This window comes from Aegilops tauschii, chromosome 7 (genome assembly GCF_002575655.3).
Source record: "Aegilops tauschii subsp. strangulata cultivar AL8/78 chromosome 7, Aet v6.0, whole genome shotgun sequence".
In the NCBI taxonomy this organism is placed as follows: domain Eukaryota; kingdom Viridiplantae; phylum Streptophyta; class Magnoliopsida; order Poales; family Poaceae; genus Aegilops; species Aegilops tauschii.
This window is the reverse complement of record NC_053041.3, coordinates 198,625,079-198,638,127: the sequence shown is the minus strand read 5'-3', so window position 1 is coordinate 198,638,127 and position 13,049 is coordinate 198,625,079.

Here is a 13,049-nt window from a genome sequence, read left to right as displayed (position 1 = left end):
ATGTCAACACTCTCATGACAGGAGAGTTACCTCAGGAATTAGCCGAGGACCTTCGCGAGTTATGTTTGGAGATAGTCCCAAGAGGCTATCTAGCGACATTGGAGATTCAGTCTACCTTGATGGAAAGGATCAGAGAAGCTCAGAAAACCGACAAGGAGATTGAAGAGATAAAGGAGAAGATGAGCAAAGGAAAAGCCAAGGGATTTCGTGAGGATGAGCACGATACCTTATGGTTTGAGGACCGCGTATATGTACCAAATGATCCGGAGATCAGGAAGTTGATTTTGCAAGAAGCCCATGATTCACCGTACTCGATTCACCCAGGGAATACCAAGATGTATTTGGATTTGAAAAATACTTTCTGGTGGACCGGAATGAAGAAGGATATTGCGGAATACGTAGCAGTGTGTGATGTATGTCAGAGAGTGAAGGCAGAGCATCAGAAGCCAGCAGGATTGCTACAACCATTGCCGATACCCGAATGGAAGTGGGATAAAATAGGCATGGATTTTATCACCGGATTACCCAGGACTCATTCAGGCTATGACTCAATGTGGGTTGTAGTCGACGGTTTGACGAAAGTGGCTCATTTCATTCCAGTGAAGACCACTTACACCAGTGCTAAGTTGGCAAAGATATACATGACCAGGATCGTATGTTTGCATGGAGTTCCGAGGACCATTCTATCAGACAGAGGAACCCAATTTACCTCGAAGTTTTGGAAGCAGTTACATGAAACATTGGGAACCAGGCTGGAATTTAGTACCGCTTTCCACCCACAGACAGATGGACAGACCGAGAGAGTCAACCAGATTTTGGAGGACATGTTGAGAGCATGTGCACTAGATTATGGATCCAGTTGGGACGACAATTTGCCATATGCGGAGTTTTCTTATAACAACAGTTATCAGACCAGTTTGAAGATGGCCCCTTTCGAAGCCTTGTACAGAAGGAGGTGTAGAACACCGTTGTTATGGGACGAAGTTGGAGACCGTCAGTTGTTTGGACCAGATTTGATTAAGGAGTCTGAACAGAAAGTAAGGTTGATTCGCGATAGGCTCAAGGTAGCCCAGTCCAGACAGAAGAGTTATGCTGATTCTAAACGAAAGGAGACAGTTTACGAAGTCGGAGACCGAGTTTATCTTCGAGTATCACCACTTCGAGGAGTGAAGCGCTTTGGAGTTAAGGGAAAATTAGCGGCCCGTTTTATCGGACCATACAGAGTTGTGGAACGTATGGGAGAGGTTGCTTACAAGCTGGAATTGCCCGAAGGATTGTCTGGAGTACATGATGTATTTCACGTTTCGCAGTTGAAGAAGTCCCACGCAGAGATGGCTGAGATACCGCTGAGAGATACTGTGCCACTGGAAGCGATTCAGCTGGAAAGTGATTTGACCTATGAGGAGAAACCAGTTAAGATACTTGAGTATGCCAGCCGAGTTACCCGCAGCAAGGTTATCAAGTTTTGCAAAGTTCAGTGGAGTCACCACACGGAGGATGAAGCCACCTGGGAGCGAGAGGAAGATCTACGGAAAGACCACTCCCACTGGTTTTCTAGCCAACCCGAATCTCGAGGGCGAGATTCATCTTAAGGGGGGTAGGTTTGTAACATCCCAAATTTTCAATTTGGTATGTTATACATAGATCATCATTGCATATCATGTTTTATTGCATTTTGACAAATCCTCGATAAATCCTAAGCAACTCAAGGACCCTCGGAGAGAGTTGGGGATTTTCTTGAATTTTTATATTTGATTTTCGTCAACTTATAAAACGAGGATTTTGGTTTTAATTATTTTCTCTCCGGAAAAATATTTCATTTTAAAAATAAACGAGAGGAGAAAATATGACTTCTCCAAAACCATTGAAATACTGGAGGAAAAATGTTAAAATCTTTTATTGGAATTTATTCGGATTTTATTTGCAATTTTTATTGCATTAAAAATATTGCATGTTTTTCAAAATATTTATTTTGTGTTAAACAAATGTTCACCCTATTCTAGATTTTCTAACTAGACGGGGAAAATTTATTTTATATTTTTCTGATTTTTATTTATTTTTCTACAAATTATTTTCGCGGAAGTTATTTAAAAAAAACTACGCGCGCGCCCGCGCTGGGCCGAGCCCAGGCCGCCGGCCGACCCCGCGCACCTCTCCTCTCCGCGCACGGCCGCCGCCGTCGCCGTGTCCTCCATGGACACGGGAGCCCCGCCGCTCGGCTTGCCCCCTCCCCCAAGCCTCCGGTCCTCCCCCCTTTATATACCCCCCCTCTCTCTCTCCTCTCATCCCGCTGCCGCCGCCGCCGCACTCGCCGAGCCGCCGCCGCCGCACTTGCCCGCCGCCGCCGGGAGTCGCCGCCCCTCACCCTCGCCCGCACCCCCGCACCCCCGCGCCCCGCCGGAGCCCCCGCCGGAGCCGCCCCGACGAGGTACTGCCTCGCTGCCGGTTTTTGTTAAAAAAACCTTCGTTTAAAAAAAACCCTAGATCGGTTTTTTTCGGTTTTATTATTTTGCGAGCGTTCACCGAACCGTTCGTTTCAACGAACGCGTTCGTCGGTTTTTCTCTGTTAACGAACGTCCGTTCTTTAACCGTTCGTCCGTTTTTCTTTTTCGTCAGATTTTTCTGCGATTATCTCAGATTCGATTTCTGATCGAATTTTCGATTTTGTTTAACTTCTCGCTCGTTTATCGGAATCAGGCGATTCAAGCGCCTAGAGTTTCGTCTCGAAATTCTCTTTCCGTTTAACCTACTCAAACAAGTTTTTGCTACAGTAAAATTTGACCTAGATCTAGATTAGTAAACGAATCTACTTTCTTTCGCCGTTTGACTTTCGTTGCTTCTTTCGAGTTGATTCTTTTTGTAAACCGGAGTTCTTAAGCTGAACTTTCTGGTTGGATCTTTCATTCGAGTTTTACCTGTGCATTAGATGAGTACTGATTGTATGCTTGTTTGTTTGCGATAGAGTACCCGGAGTGTGCCGCTTGTTACTTCGAATCGCTAGGTTTTGCGGATCATCAGCAAGGCAAGTAACACTTTGATCATATACCTTCCATACCCAGTTTTTATTGCATTAGATCTGTTATCCTCAAACATTGCATGATTAGGATCTAATTAAATTGTGGGTATTGGGAAGTAGTTGAGGTAGAACCTATTACCTGTTTTATTATCAAACCCTTGGGAGTTACTTCTACGTTTGCTATTATATTGCCATGCTATGCTCGTAGACGTGGATTGGGTTTGAGTGAAATTCATGACAGATGTGAGATTCTTAATAATGGTTTACTTAAGGTGGCAACTAAAACTCACATCTGGGTGGATTGAGGTACCTGGGTATTCCAGGATTGCCTGTTTTTCTTTTGGACCGCCACCCAGGTTCAAAGGGATCATGAGATTATTCATGCTAGAAACTTCCGTGTGCAGCCGCAAGCTATTATGGGCTCTAGCATAGTTGATTAAGTTGTGTGAACCCTTACAGTGGTAGACTAGCAGATGTAGGGGAAAGTAGGTGTAACTGTCTACCCATACGTAAGGTGCAAACACTTCTGAAAGACTGTGTCTTGGTCATCCGTTACTCAAACATCATGTAGTGCGAGTAATCCAACGGAGGAGATCAAGTCTTGTGGGGAAAAGTGCACAAACCTCTGCAGAGTGTACAAACTAATCATGGTTAGACGTGTCCCCGGTTATGGACATCTTGAGTATCTACTACTTGGATTGTCATGTGAATCTCATCACTATGTTACTTCTAATTAATTTTGTTGGGTTATTGATGACATTTAATTGGGATTGAGATGCTGCCAACCATCTCAATGTTTCACAACCACCATGATAGTTAAATAAAATTTATTCCTTTGAAGTAGGATAAAATTGGCTTTTCGCAAAATTGTAACCATAGAGCTTTCCACCAGCCATATATGCATGTAGTATAGCCTTACTATTGTTCATTAATCTCTATGTGTTACATTGCCAGCATATTCTATGTGCTGACCCGTTTCCGGGCTGCAACGTTTCATGTTGCAGACTTTTCAGACGACGAGTAAGGTGCCTTAGGTCGTGGTCTTATACTCGGTGATGCCGCTGGAGTTGATGGACTCACTTATCTTCCTAGTCTTCCGCTGTTATCGTATTAGATGGCCTTAAGCCATGTTTATCATACTTAATCTCTGCGGAGATATTCGATGTAATAAGTGTGTGATTGCTACTCTGTTATAAATCCTCCATTTGTACTGTGCGTGTCAGCATTACTGATCCAGGGATGACACTGGTGCACAGCAGCACAGACCATTTGAGTTCTGGTCGCTACAGAGTAAGAACCTTCAAATAAGTTGTCATCGGTGCAAGCAATAAAAATTGCTCTCTAAATATGTGTGATTGATTGGTGTGGAGGAAATAAGCTTTATACGATCTTGTGATGTGGAAGAAATAAAAGCGACGGACTGCATAATAAAGGTTCATATCACAAGTGGCAATATAAAGTGACGTTCTTTCGCATTAAGATTTTGTGCATCCAACCCTGAAAGCGCATGGCAACCTCTGCTTCCCTCTGCGAAGGGCCTATCTTTTACTATTATCTTCACCTTTCCTTTTTACATTTTATCCTTTGGCAAGCACAGGGTGTTGGAAAGATCCTGATAGATATATCTAATTGGATGTAGGTTAGCATGAACTATTATTGGTGACATTACCCCTGAGGTAAAGTTTGGGAGGCGAAACTATAAGCCCCTATCTTTCTCTGTGTCCGATTAAAACTCCGTAACCACAAGTATTGCGTGAGTGTTAGCAATTATGAAAGACTAAATGATAGTTGAGTATTTGGACTTGCTAGAAAGCACTGACACAGACTCTTTCTGATGTTATGATAAATTGCAATTGCCTCATTGACTGAGATTAGAGTATGTTAGTTCTCAATAAAGTTTCTGATTCATACTTTGCATTGTGAATAGATTATTATTTGAGCATAAGAAATCATATGACAATATCCATATATGTTGCTGTTATGAGAATAATCATGATGCCCTCATGTCCGTATTTTATTTTATCGACACCTCTACCTCTAAACATGTGGACATATTTATCGTTATCGGCTTCAGCTTGAGGACAAGCGAGGTCTAAGCTTGGGGGAGTTGATACGTCCATTTTTCATCATGCTTTTATATCGATATTTATTGCAGTATGGGCTGTTATTACACATTATGTCACAATACTTATGCCTATTCTCTCTTATTTTACAAGGTTTACATAAGGAGGGAGAATGCCGGCAGCTGGAATTCTAGGCTGGAAAAGGAGCAAATACTAGAGACCTATTCTACACAACTCCAAAAGTCCTGAAACTCCACGAAAGTTATTTTTCGAAATAATAAAAAATATTGAGCGGAAGAAATACGCCAGGGGGGCCTCCACCAGGCCACGAGGGTGGGGGCGTGCTCTACCCCCCTGGGCGCCCCCCTGCCTCGTGGGCCCCATGTTGGCCCTCCGGTGCCCATCTTCTGCTATATGAAGTCTTTCGTCCGAAGAAAAATCATAAGCAAGCTTTCGGGACGAGACTCCGCCGCCACGAGGCGGAACCTTGGCGGAACCAATCTAGGGCTCCGGCAGAGCTGTTCTGCCAGGGACACTTCCCTCCGGGAGGGGGAAATCATCGCCATCATCATCACCAACCCTCCTCTCATCGGGAGAGGGCAATCTCCATCAACATCTTCACCAGCACCATCTCCTCTCAAATCCGAGTTCATCTCTTGTATCCAATTCTTGTTTCTAAGTCCGGGATTGGTACCTGTAGGTTGCTAGCAGTGTTCATTACTCCTTGTAGTTGATGCTAGTTGGTTTATCTGGTGGAAGATCATATGTTCAGATCCTATATGCATATTAATACCCCTCTGATTATGAACATGAATATGCTTTGTAAGTAGTTACGTTTGTTCCTGAGGACATGGGAGAAGTCTTGCTATTAGTAGTCATGTGAATTTGGTATTCGTTCGATATTTTGATGAGATGTATGTTGTCTATCCTCTAGTGGTGTTATGTGAATGTCGACTACATAACACTTCACCATTATTTGGGCCTAGAGGAAGGCATTGGGAAGTAATAAGTAGATGATGGGTTGCTAGACTGACAGAAGCTTAAACCCTAGTTTATGCGTTGCTTCGTAAGGGGCTGATTTGGATCCATATGTTTCATGCTATGGTTAGGTTTACCTTAATACTTTTGTTGTAGTTGCGGATGCTTGCAATAGAGGTTAATCATAAGTGGGATGCTTGTTCAAGTAAGGACAGCACCCAAGCACCGGTCCACCCACATATCAAATTATCAAAGTACCGAATGTGAATCATATGAACGTGATGAAAACTAGCTTGGCGATAATTCCCATGTGTCCTCGGGAGCATTTTCCTTTATATAGGAGTTTGTCCAGGCTTGTCCTTTGCTACAAAAAGGATTGGGCCACCTTGCTGCACTTTATTTACTTTTGTTACTTGTTGCTCGTTACAAATTATCCTATCACAAAACTATCTGTTACCTATTATTTCAGTTCTTGCAGAGAATACGTTGCTGAAAACCGCTTATCATTTCCTTCTGCTCCTCGTTGGGTTCGACACTCTTACATATAGAAAGGACTACGATAGATTCCCTATACTTGTGGGTCATCAATTATCTATGAACAATATTTGAATCTCCTCTGAATTCTTTTATGTATGATTTGTTATCTTTGCAAGTCTCTTCGAATTATCAGTTTGGTTTGGCCTACTAGATTGATCTTTCTTGCATTGGGAGAAGTGCTTAGCTTTGGGTTCAATCTTGCGGTGCTCGATCCCAGTGACAGTAGGGGAAACGACACGTATTGTATTGTTGCCATCGAGGATAAAAAGATGGGCTTTATATCATATTGCATGAGTTTGTCCCTCTACATCATGTAATCTTGCTTAAAGCATTACTCTGTTCTTATGAACTTAATACTCTAGATGCATGCTGGATAGCGGTCGATGTGTGGAGTAATAGTAGTAGATGCAGACATAGGTTGGTCTACTTGTCACGGACGTGATTCCTATATACATGATAATACCTAGATATTCTCATAACTATGCTCAATTCTATCAATTGCTCGACAGTAATTCGTTTACCACCGTAATACTTATGCTATCTTGAGAGAAGCCACTAGTGAAACCTATGGCCCCCAGGTCTATTTTCCATCATATTAATCTCCCGTCAACAAGCTATTTCTTTTTCTATTTACTTTGCTTTCTTTACTTTTAGTATTTATCATAAAAATACCAAAAATATTATCTTATCATCTCTATCAGATCTCACTTTTGCAAGTGGCCGTGAAGGGGTTGACAACCCCTTTATCGCATTGGTTGCAAGGTTCTTATTTGTTTGTGTAGGTGTGTGGGACTTGAGCCTGGTCTCCTATTGGATTGATACCTTGGTTCTCAAAAACTGAGGGAAATACGTACGCTACTTTACTGCATCACCCTTTCCTCTTCAAGGGAAAACCAACGTAGTGCTCAAGAGGTAGCAAGAAGGATTTCTGGCGCCGTTGCCGGGGAGTCTACGCACAAGTCAAGACATACTAGGTACCCATCATAAACTCTTATCCCTCGCATTACATTATTTGGCATTTGCCTCTCGTTTTCCTCTCCCCCACTTCACCCTTCCCGTTTTATTCGCCCTTCTTCTGTTCGTCTTTTTCGTTTGCCTTTATGTCTTACTTGGCTCATTTGCTCGTTTGGTTGGAATAGTTGTGTATTTATTGCTAAACAGAGAACCTAAGATCTATGGATCCTCATCCGCTTGCCAATATTTTTAAGAGATCCAATTATGTTGAACCAATTCCTAGTGATTTGGGTGCACTAGATTATCTTTATAAGGTTTTGCTTGAAATCCGTGAATCTGAAAATTGTGATGAAGTGCTTTATGAAGTGATTCACAATAGATCTTTGAATAAAAAGCATGATTGCAATGATGTTATTTTAAATTCTATCAATGCCAATTGTGCTAATAATATGCAAAACCCTAAGCTTGGGGATGCTAGTTTTGCTATGTCTACTACTTGTTGCAATTATCATGATTGGGGTGATTCTTCTTATGATCTTGAAAATTTATTTAAGCCCCATGATGAATATGAGATTGATAATAATGTTTGCAAATATCGAAAGTGGGTTCGGAAGAGTGTCAACTTTAGATCCCACATATTTGGATAATGTTCAATCTTATGAAGTTTTTGATAAAAGTGGGTTTGGAGAGGTCATGACTTTAGTTAATGTTAATCCCACTATTTTGGAAGAGTCTCAACTTTGCATACATGTGGGTCGTGTTAAGAATATGTTTTGTTATAGAAATATTGTTGAATTTGCTTATGATCCTACATGTAATTATTATGAGAGAGGAAAATATGGTTGTAGAAATTTTTATCTTACTAAATTACCTCTCGTTATGTTGAGATTGCTATCGTCTCTTTCTTCTTCCTTGCATATGCTAATTTTCGCTTGCTATGATAATTTGTTTGCCTATAAGATGCCTATGCGTAGGGAGTATGTTAGACTTAGATGTGTTTATCACGTGTTCTATGATGCTCTCTTTGTGCTTTAATTCTTGTCTTTCATGTGAGCATCATTAAAATTATCAATGCTTAGCTAAAAGGCTTTAAAGAAAAGCGCTTGTTGGGAGACAACCCAATATATTTCCTTTCTGTTTTTCAATAAATATTCCATCTAGCTTCTGGTTAGATGTGTTTTTATGTTTTAATTAGTGTTTGTGCCAAGTGAAACCTATAGGATCTTCTTGGATGATAGTTATTAGATCTTGCTGAAAATTCCAGAAACTTTCTGTTCACGAAAACAATTGTTAAGAATCACCAGAACGTGATAAAATACTGATTCCAATTGCATTAGATCAATAAACAAATTATCTAGGCCTTCCTATTTTGGTAGATTTTTCTGAGTTCCAGAAGTTTGCGTTAGATACAGATTACTACAGACTGTTCTGTTTTTGACAGATTCTGTTTTTCGTGTGTTGTTTGCTTATTTTGATGAGTCTATGGTTAGTAAAATAGTTTATAAACCATAGAGAAGTTGGAATACAGTAGGTTTAACACCAATATAAATAAAGAATGATTTCAATACAGTACCTTGAAGTGGTGTTTTGTTTTCTTTCGCTAACGGAGCTCACGAGATTTTCTGCTAAGTTTTGTGTTGTGAAGTTTTCATGTTTTGGGTAAGGATTTGATGGATTATGGAACAAGGAGTGGAAACAGCCTAAGCTTGGGGATGCCCAAGGCACCCCAAGGTAAAATTAAGGACACCAAGAAGCCAAAGCTTGGGGATGCCCCGAAAGGCATCCCCTCCTTCGTCTTCATCCATCGGTAACTTTACTTGGAGCTATATTTTTATTCACCACATGATATGTGTTTTGCTTGGAGCGTCTTGTATGATTTGAGTCTTTGTTTTTAGTTTACCACAATCTTCCTCGCTGAATACACTTTTGAGAGAGACACACATGATTCGGAGTTTATTAGAATACTCTATGTGCTTCACTTATATCTTTTGAGCTATATAGTTTTTGCTATAGTGCTTCACTTATATCTTTTAGAGCTCGGTGGTGGTTTTGTTTTATAGAAAATATTGTTCTCTCATGCTTCACTTATATCATTTTTGAGATCCCTACAAAACAGCATGGTAATTTGCTTAAATTGTGAACTTAGTCCTAATATGACAGGCATCCATGATTAGTAATAACTTTCTTATAAGTGTGTTGAATACTAAAAAAAATTTGATGCTTGATGATTTTTTTGAGATATGGAGGTAGTAATATTAAAGTTGTGCTAGTTGAGTAATTGTGAATTTCAGAAATACTTGTGTTGAAGTTTGCAAGTCCCGTAGCATGCACGTATGGTGAACGTTGTGTAACAAATTTGAAACATGAGGTGTTCTTTGATTGTCCTCCTTATGAGTGGCGGTCGGGGACGAGCGATGGTATTTTGCTACCAATCTATCCCCCTAGGAGCATGCGCGTAGTGCTTGGTTTTTGATGACTTGTAGATTTTTGCAATAGGTATGTGAGTTCTTTATGACTAATGTTGAGTCCATGGATTATATGCACTCTCACCCTTCCATCATTACTAGCCTCTTCGGTACCGTGCATTGCCCTTTCTCACCTTCAGAGTTGGTGCAAACTTCGCCGGTGCATCCAAACCCTGTGATACGATACGCTCTATCGCACATAAACCTCCTTATATCTTCCTCAAAACAGCCACCATACCTACCTATTATGGCATTTCCATAGCCATTCCGAGATATATTGCCATGCAACTTTCCACCGTTCCGTTTATCATGACACGTTTCATCATTCTCATATTGCCTTGCATGATCATGTAGTTGACATCGTATTTGTGGCAAAGCCACCATGCATATTATTTCATACATGTCACTCTTGATTCATTGCCCATCCCGGTAGACCGCCGGAGGCATTCATATAGATTCATACTCTCTTCTAGTATCGAGTTGTAATCATTGAGTTGTAAATAAATAGAAGTGTGATGATCATCATTCATAGAGCATTGTCCCAAAAAAAGAGAAATGCCAAATAAAAAAGGAAAGGCCCAAAAAAAAGAGAAAAGAAAATAAAGAAGGGGCAATGCTACTATCCTTTTTTTCCACACTTGTGCTTCAAAGTAGCACCATGATCTTTATGATAGAGAGTCTCTTGTTTTGTCACTTTCATATACTAGTTTCATTATAGAACTTGGCTTGTATATTCCAACAATGGGCTTCCTCAAATGCCCTAGGTCTTCGTGAGCAAGCAAGTTGGATGCACACCCACTTAGTTTCTTTTGTTGAGCTTTCATGCATTTATAGCTCTAGTGCATCCGTTGCATGGCAATCCCTACTCCTTGCATTGACATCAATCGATGGGCATCTCCCTAGCTCATTGATTAGCTGCGTCAATGTGAGACTTTCTCCTTTTTTGTCTTCTCCACATAACCCCCATCATCATGTTCTATTCCACCCATAGTGCTATATCCATGGCTCACGCTCATATATTGCGTGAAAGTTGGAAAAAGTTTGAGATTACTAAAGTATGAAACAATTGCTTGGCTTGTCATCGGGGTTGTGCATGATGAGAGCATTCTTGTGTGACGAAAACGGAGCATGACCAAACTATATGATTTTGTAGGGGTAAACTTTCTTTGGCCGTGTTATTTTGAGAAGACATAATTGCTTAGTTAGTATGCTTGCAGTATTATCACTTTTATGTCAATATTAAACTTTTATCTTGAATCTTTCGGATCTGAATATTCATACCACAAATAAGAGAATTACATTGAAAATTATGCTAAGTACCATTCCACATAAAAAATTCTGTTTTTATCATTTACCTACTCGAGGACGAGCATGAATTAAGCTTGGGGATGCTTGATACGTCTCCAACGTATCTATAATTTTTTATTGTTCCATGCTATATTATATCCTGTTTTGGATGTTTAATGGGCTTTATTATACACTTTTATATTATTTTTGGGACTAACCTATTGACCGGAGGCCCAGCCCGAATTCCTGTTTTTTTTGCCTATTTCAGTGTTTCGAAGGAAAAGGATATCAAACGGAGTCCAAACGGAATGAAACCTTTGGGAACGTGATTTTCGGAACAAACGTGATCCAGAGGACTTGGAGTGGATGTCAAGCAACCAACAAGGAAGCCACGAGGTAGGGGGCGCGCCTACCCCCCTGGGTGCGCCCTCGACCCTCATGGGCCCCTCATGGCTCCACCGACCTACTTCTTCCTCCTATATATACCCCCAAACCATCAGAGACAGAGCCAAAACCCTATTTCCACCGCCGCAACCTTCTGTACCCGTGAGATCCCATCTTGGGGCCTTTTCCGGCGCTCCGACGGAGGGGGCATTGATCACGTAGGGCTTCTACATCAACACCATAGCCTCTCCGATGATGTGTGAGTAGTTTACCTCAGACCTTCGGGTCCATAGTCATTAGCTAGATGGCTTCTTCTCTCTCTTTGGATCTCAATACAAAGTTCTCCTCGATTCTCTTGGAGATCTATTTGATGTAACTCTTCTTTTTGCGGTGTGTGTCGAGATCCGATGAATTGCGGGTTTATGATCAAGATTATCTATGAACAATATTTGAATCTCCTCTGAATTCTTTTATGTATGATTGGTTATCTTTGCAAGTCTCTTCCAATTATCAGTTTGGTTTGGCCTACTAGATTGATCTTTCTTGCAATGGGGGAAGTGCTTAGCTTTGGGTTCAATCTTGCGGTGCTCGCTCCTAGTGACAGTAGGGGAAACGACACGTATTGTGTTGTTTCCATTGAGGATAAAAAGATGGGGTTTATATCATATCGCATGAGTTTATCCCTCTACATCATGTCATCTTGCTTAAAGCATTACTTTGTTCTTATGAACTTAATACTCTAGATGCATGCTGGATAGCGGTCGATGTGTGGAGTAATAGTAGTAGATGCAGGCAGGAGTCGGTCTACTTGTCACGGACGTGATGCCTATATACATGATCATACCTAGATATTCTCATAACTATGCTCAATTCTATCAATTGCTCGACAGTAATTCGTTTACCCACCGTAATACTTATGCTATCTTGAGAGAAGCCACTAGTGAAGCCTATGGCCCCCGGGTCTATTTTCCATCATATTAATCTCCCATCAACAAGCTATTTATTTTGCCGTTTACTTTGCTTTCTTTACTTTTAGTCTTTATCATAAAAATACCAAAAATATTATCTTATCATCTCTATCAGATCTCACTTTTGCAAGTGGCCGTGAAAGGATTGACAACCCCTTTATCGCGTTGGTTGCAAGGTTCTTATTTGTTTGTGTAGGTGCGTGGGACTTGAGCGTGGTCTCCTACTGGATTGATACCTTGGTTCTCAAAAACTGAGGGAAATACTTACGCTACTTTACTGCATCACCCTTTCCTCTTCAAGGGAAAACCAACGCAGTGCTCAAGAGGTAGCAACGAGACCGTTGGTGAAGCCCCAACGGCCTCGTGGGGCAGAGGTGCGACGATGTGCTCGGTGAAG